This window comes from Aotus nancymaae, unplaced genomic scaffold (genome assembly GCF_030222135.1).
Source record: "Aotus nancymaae isolate 86718 unplaced genomic scaffold, 86718_ANA_hifiasm-v0.15.2.pri h1tg000036l, whole genome shotgun sequence".
NCBI lineage: Eukaryota > Metazoa > Chordata > Mammalia > Primates > Aotidae > Aotus > Aotus nancymaae.
The window spans coordinates 81,614,357-81,626,652 of record NW_026988450.1 but is presented as its reverse complement, the minus strand read 5'-3'; the positions used below and the strand labels follow the sequence as shown (position 1 = coordinate 81,626,652).

Here is a 12,296-nt window from a genome sequence, read left to right as displayed (position 1 = left end):
AACAATGTGAGCTGTATTCTCTGAGCCTCCTGTAGCCCGCGTTTCGCATGATGTGAGGTGAAGGGGTGATGGTTTATTTATTGGCCTCGTATCTCACAGGTGCCTGCACATTGTGCGCAGAGAAGCACTTTGGGAAGTGGAGCTGGTGTTCAAAAGGGCACTCATTGGCTTATTCCTGAGGATTTATCCTCAGGTGTTGAAACTCTTTTTCGAAAGACCTGACCTGGGAAGTCCACTGAGGACAGGTGTGTGGTGCAGTTTCCTAGGGACAGAGGCAAACCAGGAGAATTTTCTAGAGAGAAGTGTGAAGAGCATTCTCCAGTGCAATTCTTTTTTAAGATGGAGTTTCATTCTTGTTTCCCAGGCTGGAGTTCCATGGAGCAATCTCAGCTCACTGCAACCTCTGTCTCCTGGGTTCAAGCGATTCTCCTGCCTCAGCCTCCCAAGTAGCTGGGATTACAGGTGCGTGCCACCAAGCCTGGCTAATTTTTTGTATTTTTAGGAGAGACAGTGTTACACCATGTTGGCCAGGCTGGTCTCAAACTCCAGACATCAGGTGATCCACCCGCCTTGGCCTGCCAAAGTGCTGGGATTACAGGCATGAGCCACTTCGCCTGGCCAGAACTTTCCCAGTGATGGAAATGTTTGGTATCTGTACCATCCAGTTCAGTAGCTGCTCACTGCATGAGGCTACTAAGCGCTTGAAATTTGGCTCGTGCAACTGAGGAACTGTGCTTTAAATTTCATTCAATTTTAGTTAATTAGCTAATTATTTTAATGATTAGCTAATTTAGTTAGTAGCACTAATTAGTTAATTAATGAGTGCATCTGAGGAACTACATTTTAAACTTTGATTTTAATTGGAAATAGTCACATGAGGCTAGAAATAACTGTGAGAAGCCTGAGATGTCTCACTACTTGCAGGCTGACAAATTAGCCTGCTGACAGATGCTGGCAGAAGACAGGAGCTTCCTGGATCAGAGACAAGGGACTTCATTACTCAGCACAGCAGGCAGCCAGCTTGAGTTTCATACTTGCATCATTTCTGCTTGCCTCCAGGTCCCATGGGATTTTGTGCAAAAGCATTTACCATTATCTGCACTGTTTCATATGATGCACAAGGTTTCAGAGAGAGGGACTATATATTTCACTCAGCATTGTATCTCCTGTATCCCAAAGAGGACCTGGCACATTCTAGGGACCCAACGAGTCCTTACTAAATGACCAATGGCTCTGGTTTCTCACAAAAGCCAAGAGTCTGGACCCAGTGGTTGTTGAGGATCCTCTCTGCTCTTGACGAAGGTCTCTGAACTTGAGCGAGTGCCCTACTTCTGAGGTCGTCTCTTCCTTACAGTCACTGGGCAGACCAGCCTCACACAGGGATCTCAGTTCCCTCCCCTCAGAGCCTGAGGCTGGGATGCCATGCATGTGGATTGCAGAGGAAGTGTTCCAGGGAAAGGGTTGGGGACACAGGGCTAAGCCAGGGAGCTGCTGAACAGGGTTGTGCTCCCAGCTAGAGTCAACCTTCAGCCTGATCCCATAGCTGACCCAGAACACAAACTGCACCATAACGCTGTGCCACAAACCTAAAAGTTCGGCCTTGACCCAGGGACATTTGGGAGCCTCAGATTACAGGCAGCAGAAAGGAAACACAAGAATCCAAGAATTCCACATAAGAAACGTGTTCTGGACTCTGGAGTCCAGGGAGTTTGGTGTTTGAATCAGACTCCAGGTGACAGTAGGGAAGAGAAATGAGTGTGCTTCCATTGCTGTTGAGGAAAGATAAATTTTTCAACTCTAGTACTTATCATCAGCAGGGGAAATCAAAGGAAAAGGCAAAGGAGGCCAGCCCTGTGTAACGCCACGTCCCTCCCTCATTGTCTGTGGACTGCCTGGGGTGTAGGGGGTGAGAGGGTGGGTACCTCCCAGTGGAGGCAGCTCCCGTGTAGCCAGAGGCAGTTCTCTGGATCAAGGAACAGCTGTGAGCTGCCAGCAGCCAATAGTCACAGCAGCTGAGGGGTGGCGTCCCAGCCAGAAGAGGCCCCTGGGCAGAGTGCCAGCAGCATCTACTCTGTAGGGACCCAACACCTTCCAGGTAGCCTGACCCTAGCTAAGAAAACAAAAACCTGAAACCTGCCTTTCCAGACGAAGTGGCTCCGAGGGTCACTGGGCGTAATTTGCTACCTAAGGAAAGTCCAGCGGTTCGTGATTACCATCCCCTTGCGCCTCCACACCGCTCAGGTTTCCTGCTCATCCTCTGGGCCAGCCTGGAGAAGAAAGAAGCAATAGGTCTTCTTTTCTTCATGTCCCTACAGTGTGCCAGGAACTCTTCAAGAAACTTAGCCTATATTATCTCATCTAACTTTCCCGGCAACCCCGAGGGATGGGCCTTATAATGCCCATGCCTGCCAGGTGGAAGCTGTGGCTGGCAGAGGTGAAATACCTTCCCACACAGCTAGGAATGGCAGTGCCAGGACTCAAAGCCAACCCTCTTGGGCCAAAGCCTATGCCCTTCCCTGCCATCTCCATGAATGTGGGTGCAGGAGAAGAGGCATCACGAGACTGTGTCTTCCTGGTCTTTCTCTTTCTCCAGGAAGTCCCATAAAGCACTGCAGGACTTCAGGGAGCAAAGAGGGAAGGGAAGTCAAGGAGCCCTTTTCTGTGGTTTCCCCTACTGATGAGTAGTGGAGCTGAAGATATGCGTCTTTGCCCAACAGCATGGAGGCACACCCATTTCTCTTCCCTACTGTCTCCTGGAGTCTGATTCAAACACCAAACTCCCTGGACTCCAGAGTCCAGAACATGTTTCTTATGTGGAATTCTTGGATTCCTGTCTTTCCTTGCTGCTGCCTGTAATCTTCCGAGGCTCCCAAATGTCTCTGGGTCAAGGCCCAACTTGTGCACCCGGGTTTCGAGCTCCCTCTGCTGTTCACCAAGTTTTTTTCAACCAATCCTATCTCTGAAGGTTGCCCATCACATCTCCCACTGCAAAACAAAGGAGATCTGCCGTTTATTTGCTCAATACCTAAAAATATTAGCTCTTATTTTGGGAGCTCTTGCCACATGCCCAAGCTGGGCGGATCATTTCGTATGTGTTGTCGTGTGAGCCTCACAAGGACCCCATCAGGTCAGTCCCATTGTTCTCATCTTACAGATGAAAAGCTGGGACTCAGTGAGGTACAATAACCCAGGAGAAGTAGAACAAGGATTAATGCAAGTCAGTCTGGCCCAGAGCCTGTGCTCGCTCCTTCTCGGTCAGTGCTCTCCAATAGAACTTTCCCAATGATGAAATGCTCTATGTCGTTACTGTCCAGGTCAGTAGCCACTAGCCACATGAGACTGTTAAGCAGTTGAAATGTAGCTGGTGCCCCTGAGGAACTGTGTGCTTGCCTTCTGTCAACTGCCTTGTGATTCACCAGGGGGCTGAAACATCCATTTCCTGACCACCTCATTTATGCCAGGAATTGGGAGAGGTTGCCAAAGGAGAAAGAAAGCAAACGAGGCACTATGATTTCAGGGGATGCCCAGTCATGATAATGTGGGGCCCGTGATCGGTGTTGTCTTGTGTGAACCTCACAAGGACCCCATCAGGTAGGGCCTGTTCCTGTTGTTCTCATCTTTTTTTTTTTTTTTTTTTTTTTTGAAACAGAGTCTTGTTCTGTCGCCAGGCGCCAGGCTGGAGTGAAGTGGTGCAATCTCTGCTCACTACAATCTCCACCTCCTGGGTTCAAGCAATTCTCCTGTCTCAGCCTCCCGAGTAGCTGGGACTACAGGTGTGCACCACCACGCCCAGCTAATTTTTTGTATTTTTTAGTAGAGATGGAGTTATGTTGGCCAGGATGGTCTTAATCTCTTGACCTCGTGATCTGCCCACTTCGGCCTCTCAAAGTGCTGGGATTACAGGCGTGAGCCACCATGCCCGGCCTGTGGTTCTCATCTTACTGATGAAAAACTGGAACTCAGTGAGGTACACTGCAAAACATTTTTTTTCAATTTTAATTAATTCGGTTAATTTAATTAGTGATATTAATTAATTAATGAGTGCAGCTGAGGACTTGTATTTTAAATTTAAAATATGTTTAATTAGAAAGAGCAGCTGAGAGCAGTAGCTCATGCCTGTAATCTCAGCACTTTGGGAGGCCGAGGAAGGTGGATCACGAGGTCAGGAGTTCAAGACTAGCCTGGCCAACATGGTGAAATGCCACCTCTACTAAAATTACAAAAATTAGCCGGGTATGCGGGCATGTACATGTAATCCCAGCTACTTGGGAGGCTGGGACAGGAGAATCGCTTGAACCCAGGAGGCAGAGGTTGCAGTGAGCTGAGATCGCACCATTGTACTCCAGCCTGGGCGACAGAGCGAGGCTCCATCTTAAAAAAAAAAAAAATAGTTGTAGTCATTTGGCCTTCAGCAAGGTGCTTCACCACACTGTGCCTCAGCTTCCTCATCCGCAAAATGGGGATGATAATTACAGCCTTGCGTTCATTTGCTAAAGCTACCATAACAAAATATCATAAACTCAGTGGCTTAAACAACTGAATTTTATTTTCTCACAGATCTGGATGCTGGAAGCCCAAGATTAAGGCGTCATCAGGGTTGGTTTCTGATGAGGGCTGTCTTTCTGGCTTGCAAATGGCTGCTTTCTCATTTGTCCTCACGTGGCTTTCTTCTGTGCATATGGAGAGTGCCTTCTGGCATCTCTCTCTCTCTCTCTCTTTTTTGTTTTGATAAAGACATCAGTTCCAACAGATTAGGGCCCACCATTACAGCCTCATTTGACCTTATTACCCTCCTAAAGGCCTTATCTCCAAATCCAGTCATCTTGACGGTTAAGACATCAACATGTGAATTTGGTGGTGGTGTGGGGCACAGGTCAGTCCATAGCAAGGGCCAACTCTGCAGTGCTGTTGTGATTATTTCAATGGGTTGGGACAAGTGCAGAATAAGAGCCAGGCTGCTCTCAGTGCCCTGGTGGTAGCGACCCCACATTATCATGACTGGGTGTATCCCCTGCAATCATGGTGCCTCGTTTGCTTTCTTTCTCCTTTGGCAACCTCTCCCAATTCCTGGCATAAATGAGGTGGTCAGGAAATGGATGTTTGAGTCCCCCAGTGAGTCACAAGGCAGTTGACAGAAGGTGAGCAGGGTATGAGGTGCCCTGGGCTGCACTCCCTGCTGCGTTGCTGACCTGCTTAGTGACTTTGGCCAAGTCACTGTCTTCTGCCAGCCAGGATGCATCTCATTAAGACAAAGCTTGTTTTGCCAGTGAAATCTCAGGAGATTTCATTTCCTCATGGCCTTTTGTGGCCATTCCTAAGTATTGGGTAGTGCTCAGAGTTGACTCAGAGAGATTGTTCTTGTTTTTGTTTTTGAGATGGAGTTTCACTCTTGTCACCCAGGCTGGAGTGCAGTGGTGCGATCTCTGCTCACTGCAACCTCTGCCTTCTGGGTTTAAGCAATTCTCCTGCCTCAGCCTCCCGAGTAGCTGGGATTACAGTTGCCCACCACCACACCTGGCTCATTTTTATATTTTTAGCAGAGATGGGTTTCACCATGTTGGCCAGGCTGGTGTTTAAACTCCTGACCTCAATTGATCCTCCCACCTCAGCCTTCCGAAGTGCTGGGATTACAGGCATAAGCCACCTCTACCAGCCAGAGAGATTATTTCTTTTACAGAAATGTTCTTATAGACTCCAAACTGACAGTACTTCTCCAAACCCCCTCCCACAGCTACTGCTCCCGCCCCAAGAGAGCACCTGATGACCCTGCTGGATAGAGCTGGGTAGGACGGTCGTAGGAGAACTTACTCTCACTGCCTGTCTCTGGGGCAGTTTCTGGGTCATGCCTAGGAGCCTGAGTGTTTTCCTGCTCTTAAGTAACCACCCGCAGACACGGAGCCACCCAGGCTTGGGGCGACCTCTTGGGATTCCATGGCAACACTGAGAAAGCCCGTGTTGATTTTTCCATCCTCGTTCATGTTACCTTTCCCACATCTGGCCTTGCTTAGGAGGATTGATGTCTGAGGCCATTTGTTTAGCAGAGAGCTCTGTTAGCTGGGGAGGGACAGATTAAAGGCCATGGGGACAGCCATACCTGTGCAAGCCCCCTCGCCTGGTGTGGCTCAGCCCAGCAGCATTGGGAAGGAGAGTACCAGGTGTTAGTTCTTGGCATCCTCCCAGCTCACTGCTAATTCATGATTCGTATGCTGACTAATTCAGTGCATTTTTGACCCCCTCAGTCTCAACTTCCTGGTGAGGGAAACAGGAACAAAGATACGTTTTACGAGAAGTGCAGCATCTGGCCTGGAGGAGAAGGAGATGATGATGATGATGATGATGATGATGATGATGATGATAGCTCAGCCCCCAGGGGAGCACTGATGACATGCTGGACATGCTTTAAGCGCTTTACATAGTCTTTGAGCTTCTCAATCTTCTCGGCAACCCTAGGAGGTTGAGACGATTATTCTTTTTCTTTACAGATGAGGAAACTGAGGCACAGTGAGGTGAAGTGACTCCTGGCAGGATGCGCAGCCAGTGAATGGCAGAGCTGGGCATTGGACCCAGGCTGTCTTGCTCCGTAGCCCTGGCCCTCATCACTGCCCTCAGCCCAGCTGACATTAGTTATGCCAAGCTGTGTCTCCTCTCCACAACCTTCCCTGCAGCGCTGGGGAGAAAGGACGCACACAGCAGGTGTTGCTTGTTCTGAAAAGTGCTTTACTTTTAATTAAACAAAAAACGTCTCTTTCGAGTTGTTAACATGGAGAGTCAGAGGCAGGGCAGCCCCCACCCCGGGCACCTCCTCCCTCCTTCGGCCCCCATGGGCCTCCTGGTGATATTAACGTCCGAGGGCCTCGGAGTCATCCATTATTGATGGGTCATGGGTGCACCGTGGGGAGAGCGTGAGAAAGAGGCCCAGGTGGTCTTGATGTCTCCGAATCTTCTTTTTATCCCTGTCCCTAGTGGGAAAGTGCATTACAGGTGACAGGAGCAAAAGCAGCTGTGACCAAGCTGCTGCCAGCCGTGGGTGGGGCATGATCATTTGTTATTGCCCTCTGCTGAGCACCTTCCTCTCATTCAGGATTTAGGAAGAAAATGAAAACAATGGCAACATCACTTCTCTGATCTTGAGTCTTAGATTCATGTCTCTCTGCTCCTTCACAAAGTGCCTAGCTGTCTGTTTCCTGCCAGTGAGAAGAATATGCCAGACTCCGAACTACCTCCGGCCCTGCCCAGTGAGATCTGTGACCTGTCCCCAGCCCTGTTGTGGGAGCACACACTTCCTTCGGGATGGGGGTGGGGTAAGAACAGGCTTTGACCTGCAGACCTGGGTTCCAGTCCCCATTCTGCCCTTGCTCTCCTTGGGACACCGAGCGGCTCGACCTCCGAGCTTGGGTTTCCTCCTGTGTGTGATGGCGAGGCTGAAGCTACCCCAAGGGACTGGCTGAGGCTAAATAATGCATGTGAAAGGCCTTAACCCAGTGCCGGGCACACAGCGGGTCCCAGAGAAAGGGTGTGCCATTCTCTCATTTTCTCTCTACCCCACCCACCCTCATCCTTCAGGGTTTAGGCAAGAGCTCCTCGACCTGACCTCTGACTCATTGCTCCCCTATTTCATGTTGGTTGAAGCTCTTTGGGGCAGGCTCTCCAAATTTAGCATTTTACAACAGGAAGTGGTCTTAGAGATCATGCAGTTCAGAGCTTTCTGTTTGCAGTTTGGGACAGGAAGCTTCTGCACTTAGGTCCCCTGGCACCCATCCAGTGCTCCTTAGGTGACTGTCTTCTCTTTGCACACTGAGAGGCTTGAAAGGGCTCAGAGGCTTCACGTGAGCACTTAACATTCACTGTGTATATCTGAGCCAAGAGGGGACAGAAACTGTCTAATGGATCCCCAGGCCCTCTCCCCATGGTAAGTTTCCTGAGTATTTTCTTTTATTTTTCAGATGAAGAAACTGAAGCTCAGAGAGGCTAAGAGACTCCACTGAGGTCACATAGCCGGTAAGTGGCAGAGCTGGGATTCGAACTCAGCTCTCTTTGACTCCAGAACCTGTGTTTGAAATTGCCTTGTTTTCTTTGCCTTAAAAAGAGGAAAACTGCAACTTTGTTTTCTGTTTTGATGGTGCTCACACAGATTCCTGGATTGAAGGGAGAGGGCCCCTGGGTCCAAGAATTCAGAAGGGTGGTGGCATTTGAGAAAAACAGCCCCATCCCCAGTGGGTGCCGTGGCTGGGACAAACCCGGCGCTTCAGCACACCCGGGTTCAGGATCGAGTCCACCATGGCCGGCAGGGGCCTGGGTCCATTCTCCCAGGAAGGTTGCTCTGTGGCTCCACGATCTCTAGGAACCAGACCCCCGGGACCCCACAGTGGGCCCAGGTGCATCCTTGTGGGCTGTGCACCCCACGTCCTGCCTCAGCCACAGAGGAGCCAGCAGGCAGGACGCAGCCTCACTCAGGACCGCTCCGGATGGTTGTATAGTTACACGGTGTGGTTTTGTAGTATTTTTGGTTTTGTTGTTTTTGCAAAAGCCAAAGGAAGTCTGTGGGCCGAGTTCTACCTTCCCTTCTTTGAGGACAGTTGATCCGCTCGGTCAGGTGCCAGCAGAGCTCAGCTAGGAAAAAAACCTCCAAACATGAGGTCCACAGATCAGAGGGCATGTGCACTAGATATGGCCCTGTCTGTTCACGGGCAGGGCTCATTGGAAGTTCCATTATAATCATCCGATTTTCCAGATGAGGACACTGTGCCCAGAGACAACCACACCCACACTTCTCGGGAGGCACACATCAGAATGAATCTTTGCTCCCTGAGTGCTGAGCGCTTTGCTGTTTCGCAGCGCACTCTGCCTCCTGTCCCCAGGTACTCGTTGAGGGCCTACCACTGCTCCGAGCAGGGACACAGCAGTCAGGAAGTCCGATGAACCACCTGCCTCCTGGCGGGAAAGTCAGAGAGACAGACGTTCATCCCACGGTCGCGCGCTAGTTCCTGATGAAGGCTGTGAAGGCGAATGCCACAGAATAAGTGGCAGAGACAGTGATGCTATTTTAGGGTGACTAGGGAAGTCTTCTCCAAGGAGGGCATTTGGACAGAACCATGAATGCAGTGAGTGAGAAAGCCATATGGATTCTGGGGTAGGAGCAGTTTTTGTAGAGGAAACAGCAGGTACAAAGGCCCTGAGGCAGGGAGTGTGCTTGGTGTACCGTTGCGCTCTTTGAGTTTGATTGTCTGGGTGTTTGCCACCCCCCACCTCTGCCACCATCACAGTGCCTGCTCCCTTCTAGTATCCCTTCCTTAGTCAGCTCCAAGTGTCTGCAAGAGAGTGGCAGTGGGGTGAGGGTTGTGTAGCAAGAAAAATCAAACAGAATTGCATGGGGCAGAAGAAAGGTGTATCTCTAATAGGAAACTACCTGTCTTAATCCTTAATCCTCTTTGTGCGATTTCTGTCTTTGGTGGGGTTTGCAGTGTTTTCATCTTCTTGCTTTGTATGTATTCTCAAAATGCCCTCTTTAACTAGGGCTGTGAGTTCTCAGCACACTGCAGTCCCGTCTTGTCAGGCCTGTCTTTCCAAGCAGAGCAGGAGCCCGGATTCAAAAACCACAGAAACAGGAGAAGAAATAGTTTTGGAAACTACACTGCTGACCTTGGGCTGAGCTCAGGGAGGGAGGTGCAGCAGGCACAGTCTGGGGGCCAGGTGAGGGTGCGAGGCTAGCAGACCTCTGTCTTGGCACAGCCGTTAGGCTCAGGCCCCTGTCTGTGGATTCAGGTCCTCTCCTTCATCACAGGGTGGTATTGGTGCCAGCTAAGTTCCTAGGGGAGCAGCTCATAGGGTGGGTGTGCTGAAAGAGATGTGCTGTGGAGTTAGGGACCACAGGTTCTCTGTGACTTTGTTTTCTGTTTTGATTTTGCTCACACGTATTTGTGAGTTGATAAAAAGAACTTGGAAAAGGGGTGGTATTTGGGAAAAACAGCCCCATCCCCCATGGGTGCCTGGCCTGGACAACCCAGAGCGTCAGCTCACCTACATTCAAGAATGAGCCCATTATGGCCAGCAGAGCCCCGGGCCCCCCTCCCAGGAAGGTTGCTCCAAGGCTCCAGGCTCTCTAGGAACCAGACCTCTGGGACCCACAGCAGGGCCAGGTGCCTCCTTATGTGCTGTGGTCTCATCTTTGTGGCACTTCGGTCAGTGTACAACCTTGGGCAAGTCACACCCCCTCCCTGAGACTCAGAAAATGGAACAGAAAGGTATGTCGTCTGTGTGCTCCTCTGTGATCTGGAAATGCTACAGCCTTTGCCTCAAAGGTAGGTAGCATCCAGGTATGGGGACAGGGGCTTCTGTCAGCATCCCTTTGATTTTGTAGACCCCCTGGCTCTTAGCAAAGAGATGCCCTAGGAAGGGTGGTAGTACCTTGTGGTCCCGTCTTGGACATTCACACCAGAGCCTCTGCACATTCTCACCTCTCCTTGACTGGAGACCTGTGGCTGCAGAACCAGAAACTCATTTCCAGATGCAGAAGAATGTCTCTCTTTCCTCAGGGCTCAGAGGAATTTATTAAGCCTTGCATTAACTGAATCTTACTCTGCTGGAAAAATAATACTCAGAAAGCAATTCTTTCTGGTTACTGCCTGTAAGCTCCTGAAGCATTCTCGTAAGAAAGGCTCAAAAAGCTCCTGCACTGTGGGACTCAGAGCCCAGCCCTGTAGCTTCCCTCCAAGGACCAGGCAGCTCAGTGGTTGACCAGCAAGCCCATCATCATTCAGCATCATTGGGTTATCCATCTGTCTGTCTATCAATGAGGCAAGTGCTTATGAGGGCCTGGGGCAAAGGGCATGTACTAGGAATACTAAGACTAAATCAGACACAGCATGTGCCATCCTCAGCAGTTCAGGCCCAACCTGACCACTTCCTCTATTTGGTAAAACTCCAGAGAGTTCTTGACTTTATTATTCACAGTTCAAAAGCAGCATGAGCTTTTGTGTCGGCTCCCCTTCACCCCCAAGTGTCATGGCATGCAGGCAGAGGGCCCATACAGATGCCTGCACATGCAATGGTTATGATATTGGACAGGAACACTGAGCTTGGGAGATCCACCATTTGGTAGCAGACAGTAAGCATGCCAGCTTTTTGTCCCAAAGGGAGACAGTATCTATCACATGTCTCAGTATTGGTTGCTGCAAACGCAACCCAGGTGCAGGGCAGTCAGAGCCTCGCATTCTTTGTCTACCCAGCAAGATGTGCAGGAATGCAAGAAACTCATGGAGGAGCATTTCCAAACAATGCATTAGCCTTGCAAAAATCTGGATTTGAATCCTGTGTCTAACAGCTAAGTGCAAAATTGGGTAAATTGTAATTGCTGGACTTCTCTTAGCCTCAGTTTTCTCTTCTATAAAATGGGGATAATGCCTACTTACCAGGTAGTTGTGAAAGACAGTGTAGGATCATTCTTCTGGGAACACAGTAGGGAACTAAGAAAGCCCTTGAGTTCAAGAAACTTAGTTGCATGGGGAATCTTTCCAGCTATATGTAAGTATGCAATGTCAGCTAGTCATGCATGTGGAAAATGTTGGAAACAGATGCTCAGTGCTGCAAAGAAAAATCAGCACTGAGACAAAGGATCTCTCAGCAAGGCAATCTTTACCTTCTGCAGAAAGGGTGCTCTTGTTAGCCATCTTGCCATGAGAGTACAATGAACAAAGGAAAAGTAGACATATTTATCTTTTACGCATTTGGGGTCGTCCTTACTGCTGTGTCTGATCTCTGTTGGCTGGAGGCAGACTTCACAATCTAAAACTAAAACTTGCTTGGCTAACAACTTAAAACTTTTCTAAACAGGTAAAAGCAATGGAGAACAAAAAGAAAGTTTAAGCAAGGAAGGGGCATAGGCCGTGAGCTGGGATATGACTGTGAGCACGTCCAGCACAGATATCTTGGTTAAAGTACAGGGACATAGAGTGTGCTACGTGCTTGTGAGCATGTGTAACAGCTACATAGGATAGGGCTTAACAAAGAATCACTGGTGAAAAGCAAGAAGGCTTTGAAGAAAGTCTTTAAAAGACACCGTTATTTCTAACATTTGTTAAACTTTGAAGAAGAACTTTTCTACTTCCCACAGAAAAGAACAGTTAAAATGCAGAGGATGATACACATCAGGGCTTGGGGACAATTTCTGTAAGGCATTGCCATGTGACACAGCATCCTGAATTATAGTAGTGAGGAAGGACCTTGCTACCTGTGGGAAGAGCATTCCTGGCAGCTCAGATAGCCTGTGTGTAGGTTCTGTGCTTGGCCTGCTTGAGGGA

At 49.4% G+C, this 12,296-nt stretch overlaps 1 protein-coding gene across 13 annotated transcripts in view; it reads left to right on the top strand.

The window, feature by feature from the left end:
• Window positions 1-12,296, top strand: part of ST3GAL1 (ST3 beta-galactoside alpha-2,3-sialyltransferase 1) — a 166,671-nt gene that overhangs the window by 61,060 nt on the left and 93,315 nt on the right. For 6 of the 13 annotated variants that reach the window (XM_064384620.1, XM_064384621.1, XM_064384618.1 and 3 more), the window contains exon 3: window positions 7,944-7,998. The gene's annotated coding sequence lies outside the window, so the exon portion shown is untranslated. The other 7 variants (XM_064384614.1, XM_064384612.1, XM_064384613.1 and 4 more) reach the window with 7 other exon arrangements.